Source organism: Zonotrichia leucophrys, chromosome 11, assembly GCF_028769735.1.
Source record: "Zonotrichia leucophrys gambelii isolate GWCS_2022_RI chromosome 11, RI_Zleu_2.0, whole genome shotgun sequence".
Classification (NCBI taxonomy): domain Eukaryota; kingdom Metazoa; phylum Chordata; class Aves; order Passeriformes; family Passerellidae; genus Zonotrichia; species Zonotrichia leucophrys.
In genome coordinates, this window is record NC_088181.1 from 17,703,655 (window position 1) to 17,729,057 (window position 25,403).

Consider the following 25,403-nt stretch of genomic DNA (forward strand, 5'->3'; position numbering starts at 1 on the left):
AAGCAGCACAAATTTCAGTAGAAAAGGCCCAGCTCTGCCTCCCAGAACAGCTCACCTGCAGAATTCTACAGGACTGCCCAGGAGGAGACACCTGTGCCCATGGACAGCCATCCATGGGGGAATAAACTGCCCTTCCAACAGGGGCAAAAACTGCAGGAAGGGTTTCAACCCAGGGACAGTCAGCTAACAACTTCTAGAAAATCCTGAGATTAAATTAACATGCTCCTGTAAATGATCTTTTTAGGCCACAGACTCACTTCCTGCTGAAGGAAGTCAGGAAGGAAAGGTTGAGGTAGAGAATTATTCCATTATAATATGTGGAACAGGAATATTACCTGGTCAGGCTAATGCACATTGGTGCAGTTATGGCCACCTGAGACAATTCCAAAGTCTGTCTTTGCACCCCCAACACCATCACATCCACACTTGAAATCCTCCTAAGCAGAAGCCACCCACAATTCTTCTTCACCCTGTCACTCCTGATTACTGTATTCAAAAATATAAATGTAAATACAGACTCTATGATGGTGCTTGCTTTTTAAAACTTCACTGAAAAAAGAAGCATTAAGAAAACAAATTTAATTCTTTCTCAGTTGTGTACTGAAAACTGCAAAAATCACCATTTTCCAAGTTTATGCAGAAAACCAGCTTTCACATGGGGAGGCGAACACAATACAATAAAAAACACCAAACCATGCTACTGCAACCATGAGGTTACATCTTAAACCTCTGGGCTCACTTCAGTAATGAACTCAGGCACATGTTTAGCTTCAGGTCCAGTTAGTGGTGTCTCCCACACAGCCAGGTAAGAGTTAAACTCCTTGTTACACCATCAATTGCAGCTTTCCAGCACAAGCAAATGTCATATTTTGTTTTCAGTAACTGGGAAGAGATGTTTTCAATACACATTTTAAGATCCATGCTAGAAATTTCTACCAAAATTCGTTAAAGAGGTTTAGGAAATCCCTTTGAAGAGCTTAGTTCCTGCTGAGTCAGTGCAGATCAAGAAACCAGGCAGAAGGCTCCACGTAGAGCTTTATTCTCATCAGCTTAAAAGGATTTGTCCATGGACTCAAACACTGCAGAAAAAGCTTCCACACCCAGAAAAACGGGAATAATTCCCACTCTTTGACCAAGCACACACAGAGAAATAAATGAAAGACATTCTTCAACACATCTTCCTTCAACAGTTGGGTTCTTCTGAGGAAGCTTTCATTGTCCTGAACAAATCACACCTTAAACAAGGCTTGGAAAGACCAGTGGGAATAAGAACCCAGGTCAGTATTACACTATTCAGGCATGACATACTGCATACTCTAACACATGACAGATAGATAGATAGATAGATAGATAGATAGATAGATAGATAGATAGATAGATAGATAGATAGATAGATAGATAGAATGAACTAAGGGACTAAAGACACTAGATTAATTAGGGATAAATTTATCAACTCATCCATGGAAAAAGAATCCAAACTTCACACACAAAGTGATGGGCTCTGGTCTGATCATTACCACTGAGGAAGGTGATCTCAGTGCTACAGCTGACTGGCTCTGCTGAACATCAGCCTGATGCTGAATGGCAGAGTCAGAAGAACAGATCTGGAAGGAAACAGCCCTGTTGGAAGAGTCAGAGACACACTCATGCCACGGCATAAATCCATGGTTTACCCACATTTCCAACTTGGTGTGCAGTTCTGGTCTCTGATCACCCTCCCTGCCAGAGGGGCTGACTGGGGTGACTCAACAGTCTGAGCACAGGCTCAGGAAACCCCAGCAAGCTGTTGAGGACAGTTTGAAATCAGCATTGCCCACAAATCCACCCTGCTCTTGCCTTTCCCTACAAATCCATTTATGACCTCCAAGGGATAAAATAAAGGAGGTTGAGGTGGATCCATTTCAGAGCCTGAATCAGCCACTTTAACTCTGTCACTCTCTCCACCCCAGCACCCACCAAACACAAGTGCCACAAGGACACACTGTTTACAACTCCTCTGCAAACAGAAACATTTCCTCATCCAGCTCAGCTGTTCCCTCTCAGCCTTGCAGCCCTGCTGCAGCTCCTGCAAACACAGATCCCACATTTCAGAAATGCCCCAGGACTTGCACTTCCCAGCACACACACATTTGAATTTTCCCATTGAAAATCCCTAAGCCAAACTGCTTTAAGAGTTTGCGACGCTATACAACTTTAAAAAACCAAACTCAGAGTCACTTCAGTAGGCATTTCAATTTAGTGGTGTTGGATAAAAGTAGTATTTCAAGGCAGAGAAAATTATAGCTCATCCACACATTTAAAGCTCTTCTATGAAGAAGGAAGTTCTGAGTGCTAGAAACATGAGACAGATTATGTACAGCAAATCCTGTAAAGCCTGTATGTGATTTTTTTCTGCCTGTTTGCAGCAAGGATGATGAAAGCTTTCAAAACATTTGGAGTAACTCAACACCAACAATCTTTCCTCACCCAAATTACTGTGCTGCTCCTGAATTCTCAACACTTGCCACAGAATTCATCTACAACATTCTCAATACCAGACTACATCAAAGCAATGAAAAAGCCCTGCAAATGCACTTTCTTAGCTGCATTAAAGGTACTAATCCTAACCCCCTTGTTATAAATGAAGTGGCACACCAGCATGTACTATCTAGCATGAGGAAAGTATCCTCTTTCTCATTTAATAACTATTACCATAAACACTCCTGTGTGACTGAAATCAAAACCTAATCCAATATTTACCAATATTTATTCCCTTCAGTACAGAGTAGGAGCTTTATCTTAATGCTCTCCCAACTCATTCATTCAAAGTCTCCTACTTGAGAAGGATAAGTATTCTGAAATTATATTAATTTCATTTCCAAAAATATGAACAGGAGTCCATATCAGCAATCTGACATCAGCACATCCCCTCAGTGCCACAGGACAGGCAGCCACGGGGTTTTGCTGTTTGTGCACACAGAGATTCTGTCTCCAGAGCACAGCTCCTGTCCCAGGAACAGCCTTTCCAAATGCTTTATGGGCTCCCTGTATTTGAGCAGCAGTAAATTCATCACTGAACAGCTGGAGTTCTGCCCAGGAAAACAAACTATCTTCTCCACTGAAGAGAGAGACATGATGATTACGCCTTTCATATCCCTCTCATGCTGAAAATTATGGAATTACCAGAAAACTGTAATCATGAAAATGTTAAACTAAGGAGAATGTATTTTTACAGCAAATGAACATAATTATGTTTACCATATTTGGGCCCAAAGCTGGCTGGCAATTCAGTCTGTATATAGCCAGCAGTATCTGATTCACTGTCACAGGATATGAATAAACCAGAGCAATCCAGTGTGAATTACAGTCTCCCTCCCCATAACAAAACCAAACACTAGTGTGTACATAATACTATAAAAGCATAATAGCACTGTAAATAGCAATTCCACAAATAGCAGTAGCTGAGTAGTTTCACTTTAATTCTAAAAATCATTCTTGAACTAGACTTCTGTAACAGGAGACTTTTGGAACTGTCAAAATGCTTTATTTCTAACAAATCTAGGGTTTGTAATATATTATCATATGTAGAGCTAATCTCTGTAGCTGATGCAGGAACAGTGGTGACAAGTAATTTGAGATCATAAAGATTAGCAAAGTAGAAGCAGTAGCATGCATACTTCATAACCTTTCCTCATTTTTCCTGATCAAAAAAGCTGCTTGTGTGTCCTGGGCACAGAATTCACCTCCTCATTAAGGCCAGAATTTTTAAAGCTTAATTAAATATAGATGAGATTTTTAAAATAGCCCTAACTCATCTTGCATAGCGGGGGCCGAAATAGGATTAGTTATAAGATCAAATATAGCACCCTTCCAGTTTATAAATCTCAGAAATGCCTCTCCTCAAAAGCAATTGTTACCTGGGGTTTACATTTTATATGATTTCCAACAAAAACTAGCTTGATTATTTTCCTTTTATTAAGAAAAGCCAAGCATTTTAATATTTTAACAATTCAAAATACAGTTAACATTCGTAAAAACAAAGTTAATTTCTTTCAATACAAACAAATTTACACGTTTGGAAAATAAATCTGGGGTAGATGCTACCAAGGAGTATAAATAACTTCCCCCAAGAGCTCTTTGCTAACAAATGCATACACAGAATTCTGCTGGCACTCTCCTCCCTCCCAGCCCTGAGCTCTGCAGTAACTGTACAGCAGGGAAAGGCACTCAGCAGTCACACTGATTGCACAGAAATACTGATGGAATGGGATTTTTGCCTTAAAAAAAAACAGCCTTGTTCTTAGGTTGAAAATTATTCACCAAAGAACTCTCAAATCTTTCCCAATAAAATCATCAGTAGTTAAATATTTATCAATCCTAATCTACAACATATAAAACACAGTCACACCACTTTACCACGTCCTGAAATTAAAAGTACTGAGAGTTTTATATAAACAACTAAGCCCTCAATCATGGGCATGATTTGTCACCAGGTTATGTGCCAAATATTTCTGCACTGGGTTGTGCAAGAACTCTTTTGTGCAGCAGAGGATACAATGGGATATTTATGCTGGTATAATGCATTTTGAAAGAGAAACAAATGTAATGTTTTAATCCATAAAACAAATTAACACAATGGGACTGATCTATGCAGTAGAAATACAACATCCAGAGGCAAACCTGGAGACTGAAGCTTTGATTATTTGGTGGATCTTTCTGAAACCTCAGGTGTGTTCCCCTGAAGCATCAGGTCCCAACACACACCCAATGGGGGATCCCAAGCCCACATCTAATCAAATACATGCTAGGGCACCACTCTACACTCCTTAAAAGAGCTGGATTTGTTCACAAACTAAGACAGGACAGAAACATTTTAATTTTAAGTGGCATCTTCTGATGTGTCAATTATACTTAACATTTATTAGCAACATGGACTAAGCTTCAGTTAAATGCAATTTAGGTGACTCAAGCCATGCTGACACTCCTTCCCAGCAGCTTTTGTTGACAAAGGGCTTTTCTGCTGCCCCAACAGTGACACAGGGAAGTTGTGCCAGCCACGAGACGTTGCAAAGATGCCAAATGCATTTAAGCAATGTCTCAATACCAGCTGATGCATCCACCGTGGATTTGGCCAGGCACCTTCCAAACACATTTCCCCATATCAGGTTTAGAGAAAGTGACCTTTTCAGCACCAGCACTGGCTGTGCTGCTGCCAGGACCCCCCCTCTGGTACCAAGCACTGCCCATGACTAATCTGGCACCAGCAAGGAGAAGGCTACAATGCACAAGGCTCAGCATCAGGGCAATTCCTCAGCCTGGCAACTCCTATTGTGTGCATTACTACAAACTCCCCCAGGCACCATTTTTAGCCACTGCTGGATTTCCTCCCTTCTCCCATCCCCCAGCCAGGCTCCAAACCTTGAAGTAACCTTGTTCTGTTCCCCCCCCAGAGACAGCTCCATGCCTGAAACATAACCTCTAATCTTATTTTCTATTTCTAGCCTACAATTCACGACCCTTATCCCAATTTTTTAAATTAAATATCCTCCACATTGCACACTCTGCTTCCGACAGTCAGGACAGAGCATGGAGTATGTCAGAATTTATGGCCATATGTTTCTTGTTGAGGACAATTTAACATTGCTTTTAAGAGCATTAGAAACAATGTATTTATACAATATAGGTTTAAAGCTTTCTCTGGTAAAGATATTAAACACGACTGTCAGTACTCCACTGCACAGAAACAGCTTAATTTGTTGGAAGGTTTATCTAAAGACCTTAAAATACAACAGATCTGCACTTCAGGGCAGTTTGCAATGCAGAGCATTAACTGCCAGCAATTAGTCATACTTGAGAGACTATCTATGGACATTAGGTTAAAGTCCTACAAATTACAGGGGTTTGTTACAAAATCTCATGTGACACCATCTATTTAGGAGAACTTAGCTTAAACTGGTTTGGGTTTTTGCAATGACAGAATATGTTTGTTTGCCATTGATTCTGTAACTTCTGTTAAACAAAGCCAATTAAAAGTGCCCTACTGGACCAGGCACCCATCTAGGCCACAACGGCAGTGGTCAAGACCTCCACTTTTAATTAACGACCACAATCTATAACCCTCTTTCCTATTTTTACCAATTATACCCATTTGTACAGCTGCTAGGGCAAATGTTTTTCCATGAACAAATTCTCCCACAAAAGCACTTTGACACACCACAGCTCCCAGAGGAATGAAAAAGGTTCCTCTGTCTCTCAAGTGCTGAAAAACAAGAAGTTTCCAGGACACATCCCAAGGCTGGAGGTTGCAGCCTGACATGGCCAGGAGTGCCAAGAGGTACAAGTAGGGCTGAGTTAGCACCAGCCAGGCTGAGCACGGCTCTGCCCATCCCAAAATGAGGAATTCAGCCCAGGAATCACCTCAGGAGTGAGGGGAGCTGGGTTAGCACCAGCCATGCTGAGCACAGCTCTGCCCATCCCAAAATGAGGATTTCAGCCCAGGAATCACCCCAGGAGTGAGGGGAGCTGGGTTTGCAGCAACCTCAGGAGTGAGGGGAGCTGGGTTAGCACCAGCCACACTGCTGCCCATCCCAAAATGAGGATTTCAGCCCAGGAATCATCCCAGGAGTGAGGGGAGCTGGGTTAGCACCAGCCATGCTGAGCATGGCTCTGCCCACCCCAAAATGAGGATTTCAGCCCAGGAATCACCCCAGGAGTGAGGGGAGCTGGGTTAGCACAGCTCTGCCCATCCCAAAATGAGGATTTCAGCCCAGGAATCACCCCAGGAGTGAGGGGAGCTGAGCCAGGGCTGTGCTCACCCAACCTGCTCCCTGCCCCTTCGGGACCACCCTCACTGACACTGAGGGAAAAAGGGAATTCCCATGGAGCCACACCCCACAACACACCAATACATACACAAGTTTTTCAGAACAAAGCCAACTGTACTGATATGATTTGATTAATCAGAGACTCAGCCAGCCTAGGATGCTAACAGCAAAGAAATTGCCACTAGTACCTCACAAAATGACTTTCCAAATTGTATTTCAGACATGAACAGTTACAGGACAACTTGACCACAAAAGCAAAATTAAGAAAGAGGAATGATCCTTGAACCATGACATTAAGGGTTATGACACGATATGTTAATTTTTTTACATATATACCCTATCAATGTGCTTGACAATCCATATGGGCTGTTTCACACCATTTTGCACAGGCAGTTCTAGTAAATACCATCAGTTTGTTCTACCTCTCTCTCCCACTCCTTCAGCTTCCATCCTATTCTCAGCAGGGCATCATTTGAATTTCTTACCAGCTCCCCACAAATCCAACAGTGTAAGTGGGAGGACTGCCTCCAGCAATTAAGAATAGAAGGAGATAAGTGAACACATACCAGACTAGAAAAAATCAAGTGTGAGAACTTCTTAAGGTAGCAGAGCTGGATTTTGGAATGGACTGAAAGGCAACAGAGAAACTGTGAAGTCGAGAGTCACCTCATTAACATATTTATCCACCACTGGGTACCATAAAACAAAAGTTAGCAATGACAGGAGCAGCCCTGAGATTCATTCCTAGGTAATTCCTGGGGGATAACAATACTTTCTTTCTTTAAAAAAAAATGAATAAAATTACACTGTCAATATAGAGAAATACAAGTCAGGACTGCCTCATGCCTCAGCAAAAACATGATGGTATACACCCATATTTTGAATGGCAACTTCATTGAGTCTTAAGGGTCAACATTTGAAAACTTCTCTACCACACCTCAAAATGAGGACTCAAAGCATCTTGAAAAAACCTCACTGAGATTCTCATGTCAATGAATGACAACCACAAAAATTTATCATGCCACTAGGAAAATATGTGAAAATATGTTTTCAAAAGGATACTGTTAGTCAAATGGAAAAAGAGTATCACAACACCACTGTCCAAAACCCAGCTACTTCAAAACACTGAATTAATTAAGCATTTTATGGACACCAGAGTTATAAAATGCATCATTTAAAGAACTAATATAATATTGCCTGTCAATGTAAACATAAGTTAAATTTCCCACAGCCTCTGCCTTTACTATGAAAGGTACTGAAGCAATTCTAAGTCTTCACTGAGGACAGCAGTAAAGTCTTTAATTTTTCAGCACTGTTTCCACTCCCATCTTTCACAAACTTGTGGGAACGCAGCATAGGTGGTTTTAGTTATGCTAAGAATATTCTTCATTAGTCATAAAGAATGAAACCCAAGTTGTAGCAGAGTGAATCCATACGTGACACCATTTAAAAATCATTACTTCACAGGGCAAGGGCTCCTGGAGCACAGTCACTGCTGCAGGCTGGAGCTGCATGCTGATCTGTGCCTTCATTTCCAATAAAGCATGCAGTGCACATTCAACTGAGTCAAAACAACCCTTCCAACACACAATCCTTTAGAGGAAACGTTCAAATTACTAATGAGCTCATGAAAAGCTTTGAAGCTCACTGAAAATTTAGCAATTTTTTTTTTAATTTCTGAAAGAAAACCTGAGAACTATTTTTTGAAAAATCAGCCTTTGACTTGGAGCACCAGCAGGTGCTGGGGGCAGTGCTGCCATCACTGCTGTCCATGCTGGGGCAGGGTGACAGGGACACTGAGCACCCAGTGCCTGATGCCTTTCTTTGATACTTAACAACAGTCATTAAAATAATGCTTAAAAATTAATTTAACAACTCCATTTCAACTAGCAAGTATGAGCTACAAGGACACCAATGTGATCTAATAAACATTGAATTGGCCACTGTGCCTTGTGACTCTACCTGCCACAAACTCCTGGCACACCTGGCTGAGTTCCCTGCAGATCCACCCCCAGGAATCACAGCAGGAATCTTCTATCTGAACACAGACCTCAGCTAAAAATCTTCTATCTGAACACAGACCTCAGCTAAGAATCTTCTACCTGAACACAGACCTCAGCTAAAAATCTTCCATCTGAACACAGACCTCAGCTAAGAATCTTCTACCTGAACACAGACCTCAGCTAAGACCTTCCCACACACTTTCTGCTTCCAAATCCCTCCAGCCCCAGTGGAACCATCATACAGCACTCACACAGCTCACTCTGGACAAAACTCAATGCCCATGCTCTTCATAATCAAGATTATGGAAACAACAACTTCCACAATGGCTCTGGAGAAGGGAAGTGAAATTATTTAGGAAAAAATTTCTTCTTGCATCTGCTTTAAGATAAGCAGCAAAGTAACAGAGCCCAGGGAACAATGAGGTGGTTGGGAAGAGCCCGGCTGCTGGACCTTGATATCTAAGGCTTCAACTTCCACTGCAGTTCTTTACTACATTCTCTATTTAATGATAATGCCCCTTCTTCCACATTTTCCCCCATCAGGCAAGCTCTGATAAAACCCTGAACCTGTGTGTCCTGTGCCCCTGAATTACTGATGGCAGCAGAAAGTGCCAATGGCTGCAGCACAACCAAAGAAAGCAGCAAATGCTCCTGCAGGAGGATTTCCATCCACTCCTGCTCCCCACAGTGCTAGAAGGGAAAATATAGGGAGCTGTGTTCCTACTGCACCAATACTCCTTCCTTCTACAGCTCTGTAAGGATTTTGCTCTGCTTTTAGAATTATTCTGTTAGGCAATTACAGTTATATTCTACATAAGCCCACAATATGTATCTGTAGAAACCTCTCAGGGAACACTATAGGGATGCCACATTTATTTTCTCCATTTCTATTTATAACATGAAGTTTGGAGTTTCCTGCAAATTCTGAACACTAAAAACATATCCTGCTTTTTTTACTTCCAATTCAACAACACCACTCCACTGGCAATTTCTTTTCCCTATTTTCAGATTAACTCCAGCCAGTTAAACCCCACAGCATCAGACAAGCATCCTTACTACACACTGAGGTATTTATAGATCTGGTTTTACCCACAGCAATACAAAATATGGATTTTCTGCATGCACCTAACAATGCCTGCTACGTGCACACTGCACAATTCCTGCTCTGCCCACTGAGGGAGTCGGATTTCAATGAGACATTTTCTCAAAATTTCATGTCTAGAAATAAATCAAATAATCACCTTCCTTCAAAGCATCCAGTAACACTGTGCAGCTGGAGCAGGCCATACCACTTTGTGCATTTATTTTATTAGGAACGATGTGTTCTAAAGGCAGAACTGGGACTAACCACAATCAGAGTATTATTGGATACACCGAGGGGTTTTATCCTCTGCTACCACTTGTGCATTTCCATGAAGCAAGGAGAGTTTGGGCAGGGCTTGAGCTGCCCCAGGGACACTAACTCGCACCAAACTCAGTAACAATAACAGGAAATCTTTTGCATTTTCAGCATGGCAGATTCCTCTCCCCATCTTTCAGCTAACATTCCAATCCTCACTATGTAACACATACACAATCAGGAGATTTTTATATGGCAATTAAAGTTTAAAGCAGGAAAAAAAGAAGTAAAACTAGAAGCAAGAACAAAAATAAGCACAGGGGGAAAGGACAGTGACTGGATTCAGCAGCATAAAAAATGGAGATGATTCTGTGCCTGGCAATGAAACTGATGGGGTTTTTTTACAGCATATCAATATAGCAATATTCAAAATTCAGATGAAACTATATTTTAGGGCTCTCAAATGCTATTAGTGAGGCATCCTGCTGCTTTCTGAGTTGCTGCATGCCTATCAGAAAATCACTTTAAAGAGCAGAGTCACTTGTAAAATGGAACCTTAGCTCCTCTTAGAGCTAATGTTTTATTCTCTGTCTGAAACAGAAATTATTCCATGGACTGCTTTTCATATTTTTCAGGTGATTATGCTGGCATTTCTTTGTCTCTGAAGTTGAAGCATACACTCTGTTTAGGGGTCATTTCTTTGTCTACACTTTGGTCACAACAATGGATTTTTATTAGCCCAAACTGACACTTATTCACTGCTAATAAAAACTATTTCAATGTTAAATTAAGCAACCTCTACTAGTAAGCACCTAGAAGATAACTACTCAAGAAAAAGCATCAATGAAAAAATCTTGTGGCACGGAGGTTTTTACCATACACCAATGCTGTAAATACCTGACTTATCCTGGATTCACAGAAAGTTTTGGGTTGGAAGAACCTTAAAGCCCATCTCATCCCACCCCTGCCATGGGTAGGACACCTTCCACTGTCCCAGTTATCCTTGGTTATTCCAAGGGCCCATCCAACCTGGCCTTGGATATTTCCAGGGGTGGAACAGCCACAGCTTCTCTGGGCAGCTGTGCCAGGGCCTCAGCACCCCCACAGGGCATCATTTCCTCCTAATATTTAATCTAAATCTAGATTAAGATTATCCCCCCTCAGCAAAGACCATTCTCCCTTGTCATATCACATGCTTTTGGGAAAAGTGACAGATTTAAGCTTGTTATTCATAAAGGGTTTTTTACCTAATATTTGTAGTTCTAAAGGATTCCATTGAATAGTCTCTCTCAATTACTTACTGAGTTCATGACTATGAGTAACTGCTTTGCTGTGGTTCTTAGTACAGCCTTCTCCTATTTAACAAAACCCAACATTTTGAACAAAGAAAAGAAAACAAGCAAAAGAAAAAAGGAGAGGCACTGCAGTGTAAGTGCAAGTAAGCCACAAGTACCTGGCACACAACCTTCAGCTCACCACCAGCCCAGGGTGAGGCAGCATCTTCCATAAGGAAGAACATGGAGCAGCAGTTTTAGGAAAAAAGCCATTTCACCAGAGAACACAAAAACCAGTTCTTCCCTTCACATCACCTACAAAGCATCACTTTTGAAGTATTTGTGCTGTAAATGGTGGTTCTTACCAGAGAGGGGCACAACAGCCGACCTGCTGAGCTGGAACACCCAGCAGTGAAGACAAAGGCATCTCACACCTGAGGACACACACTGACACATGTCAATCAATTTGTCAGTGTTTCCCTCCTCTGAGGGTTATTCTGCAGCTGCAATTCCCATTCCCTGCTTTTTTCAGAATATAAGAAGTGGATTCTCTGAGACCACAAGGTTTGGACTGTGTCAGACAGAAACCCACCATCCTTTGGCCAAAGCACCACCTGCCTGTGACAGTGTAAGGCCAGGGAAAGCCACTGAGCTACAGCACTTGGGTCAATGGTGTGATGTAAAAGAAGAAATTTTAAAAATCCTCAACATAAATCCTTAGCAACAGCTAAATAAAGGATTTTAAGTCCACTAAGGCAACAGTGCTTTGAGGCACTATGAGGTTTTTCACATGCTACTGAGCACAATAATCAATATTCACACACAGCTACTTCCAATTTTGCCTGAAGTCTACTGCTCCAAATTATACCAGTTTAACTTTGCTCACATTAGAATTCATTTTAGAGAAAAATATTTAACATAGATGCAATATGCAAGATGCCCTGCATTCACATTATAATTTATTCTTCAACACACTGAACATCTGAATCAAAACACAGCACACCTTCCTGGGAACACTCATGATTATGAAGACTGGATCACTTACAAAGCTTTAAGTCAAAAGGGAAAGGAGCACTATTATGTAGTGTAGAAAATTTAGTCAACTATATTAGACCTGTTTTTGTTGGTCTTTCATTTCATGTGCAGCAAAATACAATCAACACATGCCCCAGACCAGAATATATCAAACAGCATATGCAAAGAAGACACAATATATTGCCTCCCAGAGAGCACAAGAATTTTTGGAAAGAAACTGCTTCATCTGTCCTACAACAATTTCAGAACAAAATACAGATACAACCTTTTTGCAGAAAGCAGCTGACTAAAATATGTCATTTTCTCCTGTTTCAAAATGTGACTTAAAATACCAGTAACAACACATGACATCAGAGAAAAGCACCCACTGGCTGCAATGTGAAGCTGAAAAAAAGCCCCATAAAAATGTGAATGTCTCAGGAAAAAGAACAAATGACAACATTAAGCCAAATGTCATATAAAGTCATATAAAGCCAAGTCATATAAAACCAGCAGCAGTCTTCTTCATCTCTCACACTGCACAAAGTCAAGGGCCATGAAGGCCTTTCAGGTGAAACACAGCAGAAGATGCTGAAACACAGGAGAAGGCAGACATTTCCATCAATAAACAGACAGACATTTCCATCAATAATCCCCCTAAGTGAAAGGGAATCATGAACAAGAGGATAAGGATAGAAGAACCTGAAGAACAGCAACATGCCAACCTACAGACGTGTCCTCAGAAGCTTAGTGTAAAAATCACTGCAAAGTGTCACAATCCCCCACCAATGCTCTGCACAAACAACAAACTGTGCAGCTGTTTAAGAGCAAATTAAAAAAACAAATTAAACTTATATCCTGTACCTTTAAAGGCAGAGGAGCTCCTGAGCCCTGCCCTCTGCCAGCCAGAGCAATTCCCACACCATGGTGCTCACCTAACACCCCTGGCCAAGAACAGCCCTCAGAAAGGTGACCAAACACACAGCACCCAGCTGAGAGAGCTCCTGGCATTGGCCAGGCACCTGCTGATCACTGAAATGTGGGAAAGGAGGGCACACACAGGAACTCTCATCTTCTAGCCCATGTTCAGCAGAAACACGAGTACAGAGCAAAGCGTGGTCTGTTATTCATTTGTCTGTCTGTATCAGACAACCCCAGTCAAACCTCCTACAACCCAGCCATTCCAGAAACTAAGATTAGAAAAAAAACCCCAAACAAGCTCTTTTCCTGCTGCATCTTCAAAGGGAGAAAATGCACTTTACCCAAAAAACATTTCCCTAAATCTTGTGTTTCAACGACAGATTTAATCTATCATACCAATTCATCACCACAAAAATGTAACATTCCTATACAAAAACAAAAAATGTATCATTAGTGGTTTTCAACAGATTTCATATCCAGAAACATCTGCAGAGCAACGGATTCACTTAACCAGTCAAGGAACTTTTCTAACCACTAAAGCAAGCAACAGATTGACTCCAAAATAGCACAGGTCAGATGTACCACTTTGCCACATGGAAACAGCTCTAAGTGCACTTGACCAGAGACTGCCAAACCAGACCTTACACTGTCCCACAACCCAGCACTTGGTCTTAAAACTGAAATAGCCATTCATGTGAAAGACAACATTTAAATTAGCGTTGATAATCTGGATCTGTAGAATATCTTTGCTAAGAAGGAGGTATGAACAAATCTGTGTTAATTCATAGCCAAGTTTTATATAAAAAGTTATTTTATAATACCTGCCTAAAACTTTACAAGGTTTGTTCCTCTTTGGGCTTGGAATAAGGTCAAAGTGCTGAATTCAACACCACAATCTGTTGCCCTGGAAATTATTGCAATGTTTACACAAAGAAGTTTATTATGAGATCTAATAGGATTGCTCAAAAAAAAAAAAATGTTTTCATTCTCCTTCTGAAAGCAATACAAGACAGACAGAAAGACTCCTTTGAGTAAGGACTTCTCCAACATTTTAATACAGAGCCAAGCAGGTTTCCAAAAGCAGAATGTTCCTATAACATGCTTTGTTTTTCAGGGTTTGGTTCTAAAACCTGACATTTCTTTCCAGGACTCCATACAATTTTTATCAGCATGAAACAAAAATAAGCAGAACTACAAGTTCACATACACTTGCATTACTTTAGGAAATTCAGTTTTTGGTTGACCTACCTTGCTCTTCTATACATAAACTTCAGCAACTTCTCTTTGTTTTGGCTGAAAACAGCCAGAACAAGTGTAACACTACCAAAGCCTTCACCTTGTTTCTATCAGAAGATGTGCACCTATTCACACAGGTGGAAGGACAATTTATTTGTACTGCACTCTGAGTTACTGAAGGATGCCCAGTTTGCTCTCTGGATGTAAGGGACTCGCACCTCTGCTCTCCTGCCAACAACAGTCTTGGTTTTATGTGCACCACTCACAGCTGAACTCAGTAAAACAAAATTCTGATCATTATCAAGTGTCTTCATTCTGTTTATTTAGTAAATTAAAGCCTTTCGTTTCTCCTAAAGAATACATGCGTATTTAGGAGGAGATCTATTTTTCATCATCATATGAAAGTTTTTGATTGCATCACTTGCTTGCAAATGCTTATCTCATATAGCAGAAAGGGTTGATCTTATTGCCTTATTATTTAAATATTTGCAAGTTGTGTTGCTCAGCCGAAAAACCACAGATAAATATCTAACTATGTGTTTGGTAAGAGGCTAAATAAAGTTTATTCTGCAGCTCAGAAACATGCACTGATGAGGCAGGATTCTGGAACAATGTCCTCACACAGTTTGAGTTAATGCTATTCCACATCACCTGGCCTTAGCTCCTGCTTGGACCAAGAGCTGCAGACCACAAGCAGCATTGCAGCTCTTCCCTCTCACCAAGAATCTTCTCTGCTCAGCATCTTTCCATTTTTTACAAACACAGGGGCCTCTAACAAACAGTGAACACCTGCATTCATTTTTACCTGCACTTGACAAACATGGTTTCTTCTGAGCATTTGCAGATTACAAACTCATCCTACACTGAAGCAGCCCTGAAGAAGAACACACAGAACTGGAAGAATAGCATTTTTAGGTACCCTCTTCCTCCTTGCATCCTTCCTCCTTCCACATGATACAAAGCCATCTGGTGCAAGATTTGCAAACAGCATTCTGAGAAACATTTTGAAATAGTCACCAGAAAGAGGTTACGTTCCTCAAATCTTTTGGAGTGTGGCACAGAATTACATTTACCCCCTGTGTTCCTTCCCCTGTGATTCCCCAGGCTGTCACTGCAGCTGGGAGGATGCAAACATGAGAAGAATCTTTCAAGAAGAGCTGTATTTCTGTGTGTCCTTCCTAGGCACCACAGCCCTCTCTGCTTTTCAGCAGTTTTGTTACATGATCATATAAAAAGAATATCTGGCTTCTTCAGGATGAGATTACCAGCTACAAATATTTTAAGGGACTTCAGAAAATGTTACCTTGTACTTAAGACTCTTAGGAAAGATCTCCAGATTTTCCTGGAATGTGAGCTGCAGACATTCATTGCTTTATCTTTCTCCAGGGAAGTCCTTGTGCTTGGACTCAAAGTGTTCTCAGGTACACAGCCAACTTCTGTGATATGTACAGAAGAGCAGGAAGTTCAACTTTCATTAAAAATGCCTAGTATCATTGCCCTGAATATCCTGGTATGAGACAAATCATGTGGACATGCTTTAAAGGATCTCATTTTACTTCAGTAAATCCAGAGGAATTCCCAACACCATCCAGAAACTCACAAACATACCAGTTACAACAGTCAGGTAATCTACTTGGGAAACTAAAAACACTCAGTTAGTGACAGGATTAGAGATAAATTTCATTGGTAGACAACCCTCACATGAATGAATCACACTAGAGATGCCTGTGGAAATGGAAAAAAGGAAGTCCCTTGTTCCTGCTCGTCTCCTACCCTCTCCTCTACAACTCTGCTTTAGAGTTCCCAAAATGTGTTAAAATAAAGCATTAAAGAAACTAAGTTCAAAGTTATTATTTCTATCAAGGGAAACAAACGTCCTCTTACATTCAGAAGCTGTTTAGGTTGAGGAGATTTATTCTGCTCCCAGATTGCAGAGTACACGACACAGAGCCTGAGGAATTTTCTATAATTGGACAGTACCATTTAAATGTCAGCTTTGAGAGCACAACTAAACAAGAGTCACACCTAAAACACTGCTATTAAACAGCCAGTTGACATGTTCCCTCACAGCATTCTAACCAGCACAGAGGTAGTGGCAGGAAAGAACAAAAATAGAATAGCTCAACATGAGGAGTGCCCAACAGGGTGGTGGAAGAATTCTCCTGTTGAAATTTCCCAAAGAATCTAACTTTTGCAATGCTGTTGTACAGAAATGCTAACAGAAAATGTTAATGCCTGACAAGTACCCGACTGTAATAATGCTTGATAAACCACAGAGTCCCACTGACCCCAAACCATTTGAAAAAGCAGAAAACTGTTAGGAAAGCCAGTAACAAAAGATCACAAAGAAGGAACAATGAAAATCTAGCTAGCCTAAACCAGAAAATGCTCATCAGATATTTCAGGGAGAAAATGTTACTAAAAACATAAGCAGTAATTGGACACAACTTAGGGATGCATTGTAAAGATGTTTCCTAAGGCATTCTTTTGTCAGTGTGACCCTAACAGTAAAACATGGGCAGTTACTCTACAGAATTTTTTTTAAGTTTTTGGTTTGCTTTTTAGCTAATACAGCAAAAATTCTGTCAGTGCTATTGTGTTCTCCTATAAGGGCTTTCCTTAGAAGGAAGAATATTTATTTCCTTAGTGCAAATGGTTCTTCAAAGCCAAGTCCTGGAATACCACACTTCCAACTGGAGCTGGATAAGCTGCCGTGTGTTATCACCAGCCTGAAGCCACTTTGCCATCGATGGAATGCAGCATCACAGCTGGGAAAATGCCTGGCGTGCTGCACAGCCTCTCAAGGATGCCTGAAAGCTCACAGAGCCTCAGCTACTCCCACCTCAGACCCACCCAGGCACTCACAGACATCCAGGACTCCCCCAGCTGTACCTGGGCTCCCTGACATTCCCCTTTTCAGCCCTTTTCTGTCATCCTTCAAAGCCTGACCAACATTCCTAAACCTTCTATTCTGCTTTTTCTCACACACACTCACTCCTTTTTCTTTTACTCCAAAGCACTCCAGCCTGAATCCCTGGAAGTTGGTTTGCCTCGTGCAAAGCTTGTGACCTTAACAGAATCACACAGATCAATTCCCCAAAATTTATCTTAAATAACCAACACACTAATTCATTAATTACAGCAGGGTAAGACCAGATTGACACTCCAAGACCACAGTTCTCAAAACAATTTGTGCAGTCACATAAGAGCTCTTCAAAGTGAAACACACCTCATTACCATCAAAATTATCATTCTGAAGTTCCATTTTAAAATTCTTTTTTTCTCTCCTTGTTTTAATCGCCGTTTTGACAAAATTCAAGGACTGGACTAAACCAGTTTATCCACAGAACATTACAAGACTGGAATCCTATCAGACCCAATTGGCAATTCACCTGCAAAGCAGAATTTGTGAATGGAATATGTCTTATTCCCCAACACACACCTTAAGGGCTTCTTTGATGGCTGAAAGGATAAATGTCTAAACAGCTCCTAATGTAAAATTGTCTTGAGGTACATGAACAGCAGAAGAGAAGAAACACAAAGCCAGAGGTGCAACAAACACAACTTCAAGCTTCTTCTCAGTGAGTGTGAAACCCATCTTTAACATATTCTACTTAATTTTCAATACATTTTTTCATCCTCCAAGCCAGAATTTCAGATTTTACAGGTATCAAGACACAGGACGTCCTATGGTTTAGATCCACAGTCCCCACTAAGTGTCCAGCACATACAAAATTCAAACAGAACCTGGAATGCACCGTGGCCCAGAAGCATGGGATTGCCTGTAGCTTGTCAGCAAAGGCCTGGGAAGGGCATCCAGACACATTACCAAGCTCTAGGAGGAGCAGAGCAATTACAACACAGAGTTCTGTCAAGTGCAGCAGAGCACCCTGTGATGAGGTTACCCATGCTGCTGGAAATGTCATCTTTCATGTTCAACATAAACCCCTTCTGTAGCTAATAACAATACCCTGGCATTGTTTGCCACACGTAGGCTGTTGCTCTGGCTAACACCCAATCCCAGTAATAATATTCTATCTACCTACAATCACCACAAGAAAATGCCCATTCTCAGCCCTGACTGGTGCTGCAGCACAGCAGCAAGCTCTGAGAGCTGCCACACTCCAGCAGGTTCTGTATCTCCCTGTGCAGGTGCCTGTCTGCACTGATCAGACACTTCTCTAGAACTCTAGAAACACCTTGAGATTACTGGGAATAAAGGAGCTCTTTTCATACAGCACAATTAGTCATATCAGCAGTGATAGCTATTTTGAGCAGCACCCATTAATCACTATCATTAGCAGGATTTCTGGTGTACCAGCATTCATTGTACCAAGAACAAGTCTTTTCCTATTCCAGTACTAGCACATAAACAAAAGCAGCAGCACAATTTCTCTTGACATAACCCTGTTTTGAGTAAGGCAAGTGGCAGCACTTAAAATGACTGTCAGTGTCAGATTTAAAGAAAAGCTTACTTAGGACAGAAAAATACAATTGTTTTGCTGCAAAGAAAAACTGGCCACCATTTGTATGCTGAGGCAGAGGGAGAGTTGAAAAATAATAAATAGTGGGAAGAAGTGGGGAATAAAGATCTCAAGCTGGAGACAGCACACCCTCAGAAAAATAAGATGCCAGTGACCAAACCCAAGGTGACGCCCAAGAATCAGAAGAAACTCAGACTTCATGTTTACATGTCGGTAGCACACATTTGCCTTATTACATTTTATGAGGGATTATTTACCTGCTAGCCAAATTTCAGAGTCTCAGAACAGACTTTCAACTAGAAAAATATTCTCCATATGCATTGTTTCCAGTTTCCTAACCACCCTGGGTAACCCCTGATGCAGAATGAGCAGCCAGCAGAAGCATTCCTGCCTTACACCAACCAAGGGAGCAGCACCACAAGAGGCACAGAAAGCAGTGGCACTGAGCTACTCCAGCCTGGCTCCTCCAACGCCAGGAACACAAAATACACCTTCATCACAACCAGACATTAAATACTTAAAAAGGTCTGCTGGGAAGGAAAGAACAGAAAATACAGGAAGAAAGAAAAACCGCCTGCAAGTCATGAACGTGGAAAACTTGCCATTCTTTACAAAAGGGTCGAGCTTTATCTTCTGCAGAAACATTGCCCGGTAGAAGACTCAAGCCAAGTGCAAAATCATGTTGGTACCCATGAAACACAAACAGCACCTGTGCACATACCAAAACGGGCCAACACTGCTGATCCCACGAGCGGCACACCAAAACCTTCATGCAGCCAGGAGCCACACAACACACACCTCAGAGAGGTGAGCGAAGGGGAGCTTCAGCCGCCTGTGCCCACAGAAAACAAATACAGTTCCTCAAGAGCACCACTACATATTTGCCCACAGCACTGAGCTGAGGAAACACAAACATCCAGCAACAATAGCCTGAAAATCCAGCAGCTGTAGATGAAAGACTGTCCAAGGGCAGCCGGCAGTTCCAGATGCAGTGCCATTTTGGGAGGCAAGCCCCAGCCCGTGCCAGCTGCATGTGCCTCCGGAGGAGCCACCCGGTAACACCAAGTTTACTGCAGCTACGCACCGCTGAGGCATGGCCCTCGTCACAACACCCACACATCTGTGCCTCCATAAAATCAGTAATGATAATAATAACGGCCAATTTATACCTCCGACAGGGTTTATAACCTCACATAAAACAAACAAATAAGACCTTCCGACTGCTTTCAAGCTCCTAAGCCGACATTCACCCGACAAATACATACCTCTACCATTTCCTCTCCACTCAAACGAATAAAACCCCTCAAGCAGGCAGAAGCAAGGGAGCATTGGTAAAGTTTGAAGCTACAGCCCAAAATGCGTTATCCTCTTCTGCTGGCAGCTACCATATCCACACCACATAAGGCTCGGCAACAACAAGCGGCACTCGCAGCTCGCATCAGGTGAAGGATCGGTACGCAGCCCCTGCAGCGCCCGGGGACGCCGCTGCCCGCAGGCCCCGGCCCGGGGGGCGCGGAGCGGCGCGGGGGCCCCGAACCCGGCCGGGCTTTGGGCGGCGCCGCTGCCGCGGTGCCCGGGGAGCTCCGGCCGGCGCCGCCCGGGAAAGGCCGCGCGGTGGGGCCGCCCCAGCGCCGGGGGCCGGCGGGGCCGGGCCGGGCGGGCGCCCCGGGTCACCGTGGAGCAGGAAGGTGCGCAGGAATTCCCGCAGGCGCAGTCCCGGCCCCGCCGCGCTGCCCGGGCTGCCCGCACACGGGTCACGGGGGGGCGGCCGCAGCCCCCGACACCGCCCGGGGCTGCCCCCGACACCGCCCCGGGCTGCCCCCGACACCGCGGCCGGCCCGGCCCGGCCCCGCCGGGGCACCGCGGCCACGGTCCCGGGCACCGCCGCCTCGCCTCCCCCCGGCCGCGGCTCCCGCCGGCCCCAACCCCCGCCGGCGCCTCCCGAGCGGCCCAGGGGCTGCCCCGGGCGCTGCCGCCCTCCGCGCCGCGTCCCCCCGGTGCCGCGAGCGCTGCCAGCCCGGTGCCCGCCCGGCCGGGCCCGCGGGCCGCGCTGCGGGGCTCGGGCGGGCGGGGCCGGGCCGGGCCGGGCCGCGGGGCTCGGCGGGGTCGGCGCGGCGCTCACTCACCTGCCCGCGACAGCCCCGGGCCCCGCGCCGAGCGCTCCGGAAACGGCGGCGGCTCCGCCGGGGCCGGGGAGGGGCCGGCGAGGGGCGGGCGGAGCCGCGAGTGACAGCGGGAAGGGGCGGTGGGAGCGGGCGGGCGGCGCCGGCCGCGGGCAGCGGGGCCGAGGGGGCGGCGGGGACGGCACCAGCACCGCGGGGTTCGGCGGGGGCGCGGAGAGCCCGGGACCGGCCCCGGGTGTGGGGAAACAGCCCGAGGGGCGGCCCGGCGGCACAAAGAGGGAGAAGGGCATGAATTAATCAGGGAATATTTTATAGGAGCTTAAAATTGTGAGGGTTCTCACTGTGTGGTTTTGGGGTCAGATGCAGCGTCCCGATTCAGGACAGCTGTTCGAGGTGGAGATCGCCGGCGGCACATGCAAGGTTCTGAATTCCTTTTCTGCCCTAAGTCACTTGCTGAACAAACTGCAGGGTTCAACACTGGTGTTCAATTTATTTGGGAATTACGTAAAACGCACAAACATCATCCCAAACTGATCCCTTTGACATAATTGTCATGGTGCTCCCAGCTTTAGGAATTGTTGAGAAATAGGCCTGGTCTAGGATGTGAGTTTAAACTGCTTGCATATTATTTCTCAGGCTTAATGCAGGTTTTACACAGAAAAATTTGCTGTACAAAATGATGTATTTTCAAATCCTATTTCTACAGAAAGAGTCTGTTAATCCTGTCTTCCTTAGTAAAAGGTGATTGCTTTTTATTTCTGTGACTTATTTAGAATCTTACCTTCTAAATGGAACAAGCATTTAATGATGTACAGAAATGTCTAGTAAAGTTAGAAAATAAGGCAATGTGTAGTAGTAGGAGAGTAGTTAAAAACTGTTAAAATACATGTAAGCAAAATTTTTGCCTACAGGGCTCAGCATCCAATCATCTGGCTCTCATTCCCCCCCAAAAAACCCCAAACCCACACACTTGGCTATGATACTCATCAAGTGAAAATAACAGTAATTTCAGTGCTGCTAATCAGAAAACTCTGTGGGAAGAAGTGAAATTGTCAATTTATTGGACACCTTCTAGCCACAAGCTAGAAATAGTCCTCAAGTAGCGTCTGCGGGGAGCTGCCTGGGAGCAATCTGTGGCTTTGTTTCCTTCTCCAGAACAGATGGTTGCTGGCAGAGCGGGCTCCTCATCAGTGCCTTCCCTCTGAACCCTTCTGATTCTTGTGTGTCTACTAAGCATGTCTCTTCCTAGCAAATTGAGTCCTCAAATTAAGAGATACCTGGGAAATACTTGGAAAGACACAAGGGAACAGAAGGCTGTCATATTGTTGGTTCCTTCAAGAGAGAGAGAGAGGTGTTGAGTATTTGTACTGGAGGAGTACAATAAAGGACTGGAGATGGTACATTTTTTACCTTTTTTTTTTCTGCTTTTAACTAAATGGTTGCTGAGACATTGATTTTGAAAAAAGATAGAAAGACTGATGAGGTTTCAACAAGGTTTTGTTTGGAAGAATGTATGGCTATGAAGTAGAAAAACTGAGTGTAAAGGGAGTCAGAAAAAGCTGAAGAGGAAGGGAAAGAGAAAATAAAGTACTGGGATGAATTTTCTTTCCTTCCAGGACAGATATTGAGGCAAGACCTAAAGGTAATCTGAAAAAGCCCCCACAAAATTCCTTGTTTTACCAACATGCAGTTTTACCAAGAGATCCCAACACTACATGAGCAATGCTGACTAAAGTTCACTGTGTTCACAGGCAGAAATCTGTTCTACAGACTGAGTCTTACAGCTCAATACACCAACATGTTCTTTCTCACTATCTGCAGATATCCAAATCTGCTCCTATTTTGTTATCCTACTGATTTAATTGTATTCAGTGGAGTGTGCAGAAAGTGGTTCTGTCAACACTAACAGTGGAGTTACACACAATAGTCATATTTTTTATTTTGACTCCCTGGATATATTTACTTATTCTTATGGAGTATTATTTGGGGTTTTTTTTACAATGCTGTATAACAACTTTTAGCATATAACTATCTCTAAATGAGCAGACATTTCATTTGAAATTTACTGCAGATTAAATTTATAGATTGAGAGCATAAAGGCACAAAGGAGTTGTAAGAATTGTAGCCTTAAAGTTAATATGTCTTACCAGATGGCAGGAATTTTAGACAGACTGTGAAATAAATCGGAAGTTCACACTTCCTGATATACACAGGGCATGAAAACATGCAATTCAACAGAGTGTATAATAACCAATGAAGAATAAAGAGGAAACTCTCAAGGGCTACAAAATATGTGGTGTAGGTATCTATTGTGGCATTGTACATTAAAATTATTTTTCTGAGGTCTTACAATGCAATATTTAAAATGAGTAGTCTATTTTTAAAATTTTGTGAATTCTGTTTTGAAAGATGGTAGTATGATTAACTACTTAGTAAAGTCCTGTGTAGATCAGCATAGAATAGATGTATTCAGTTATGTTTTCCCCATTGGTGTTACATACAAGAGCAGAGTGCTTTCCAAGACCTCCCTTGAACAGGAAGGGAAGGAAATCAGTGCACAGTTTAAACAAAAAATTATAACAATGTTTTTTTTTTAAAAAAAGAGGAAAGCAGCTTTGAAATGTATTATGAGTACAACTCATTGTCATGGGCTGTAGGAGGAAGAAATCATTAGCTTGGGAAAAGAGCGGCACTGGCACAATGGCCATGTGCAGATGTTAATAAGGATATGCCTATCAGCAAGGTGTGGGATAAGATTAGGAGGATGAACGTTAGTAATATAATCCCCAAAGAGTGTGTTAAAGGAAAAACCTCATTCACAGGAGGTTGTTTCTGTTAACCAGATGGAGATGTGTTTAGGAAAAGGAAATGTGGGGAAAACCAGGGTGATTTTGGAGAACAGACTTGACCACTAATGTCCTATTGTATGAGCAGTGATTTTCCCTTTGTGGTCGGTGATTGCTGTGGATGCTGCAGTGGGAGCACGTTGGAGTGCAGGATGAGCAGAGCAGTGTTCCCTGCTGTTTGGGCTGTGTGTGCAGGTGGAGCTGAGCAGCAGGGAGCACACAGCTCTGGCTGGGGCTGTGGTGTACAGTCTGTACAGTGTGTCACAGCCCTCGTGGCCACAGCCTGACCCTCTGCTGCTGCCTGCATGTTTGACAATGCAGGCATACATGTAGGCAAATCGGCCTTCTAAAAATACATTTCACAAATCATCCATTCCAGCTGTCAGGGTGAGAGCAGTCCTTTTGTCCTGCAGCCCTGGACAACGAAAATCCTATTTCAGACAAATGAAATGGAGTCCTTTTCTGCCTGCCAGCAAAGCTGCTGACCTGTGCTTTGTGCCCTCGGTGCTCTGCCCACCATTGTGTCCAACCTGAGGCTTAGCACACACTTGGCCTCCTGCCCAGGCCTCTGTAAACAGCAGCAACTGGCAAAAGCAGGCGTGGGCAGAGCCCCCAGAGCTCTCTGGAGCTGCTCCTGCTGCTCCCTCCACAGGGCCAGTCCCATCTGGAAACACTGAGCGTGGCTGCCTATAAATGGCCACCTAAAAATAAAAGAGGGACAATCACCTTTTCTTGTCAAACAAATCAAAGATCCAGGTCACCTTAAAAAATTAGAGGCTGCCAGCCATACTGGTTATAAAGAAAATAAAGAAGTACATGAAGTATATAAACCTCTGAATCCTGCATGGATCAGCCCAGTTGTGATCGAACTGAGCGGAGGCCACTGACTTCAGCTGACACTGGATGTGTCCCATGACCTTCTGGTTTATATATTTAGATTCCCCATACTAATCTTCTCTTCCACGGGTCTGATGTCATCACCATTATTATAAGCAGAACTTGTGACTTGATTGACAGCAAACAACCTTTCCAAAAAGTAGCCAAGGAGTGGGAATGTTTTGTCAGAGTGACACATGATCATGACTGCCTGCAGTCCATTTTTGTTTACAGGCAGTGGAAGAATTTCAGATATTTATAAGGTCAGTGTCCCTAGTCCAGAGAAGAAGGAGCTGTGTTTGGTTTTAAATTGTTGTTCTGCTTACAAAATTGACTTCCAGTTGGGCTTGAGTGAAGGTCTAGGCTCTGAGGTAAATCCTTTGCCTGCTGCAGCCTGGAATGGGCTGCTCCCAACTGCACACACAAAGGGGTCACTGGCATGCCATATTTTTGCTTTAGGTAGTCAAATACTTAAACATATGCA

At 43.2% G+C, this 25,403-nt stretch overlaps 1 protein-coding gene across 2 annotated transcripts in view; it reads right to left on the reverse strand.

Moving 5' to 3' along the window:
- Positions 1 to 21,259, reverse strand: part of GARRE1 (granule associated Rac and RHOG effector 1) — a 59,549-nt gene extending 38,290 nt beyond the window's left edge. Inside the window, exon 1 of one of the 2 annotated variants that reach the window (XM_064722981.1) lies at positions 21,201 to 21,259. The gene's annotated coding sequence lies outside the window, so the exon portion shown is untranslated. Of the gene's footprint in view, positions 1 to 20,339; positions 20,537 to 21,200 lie in introns of those variants that run through there. The other variant, XM_064722982.1, reaches the window with a different exon arrangement.
- Between the last annotated feature and the right edge of the window lie 4,144 nt (positions 21,260 to 25,403).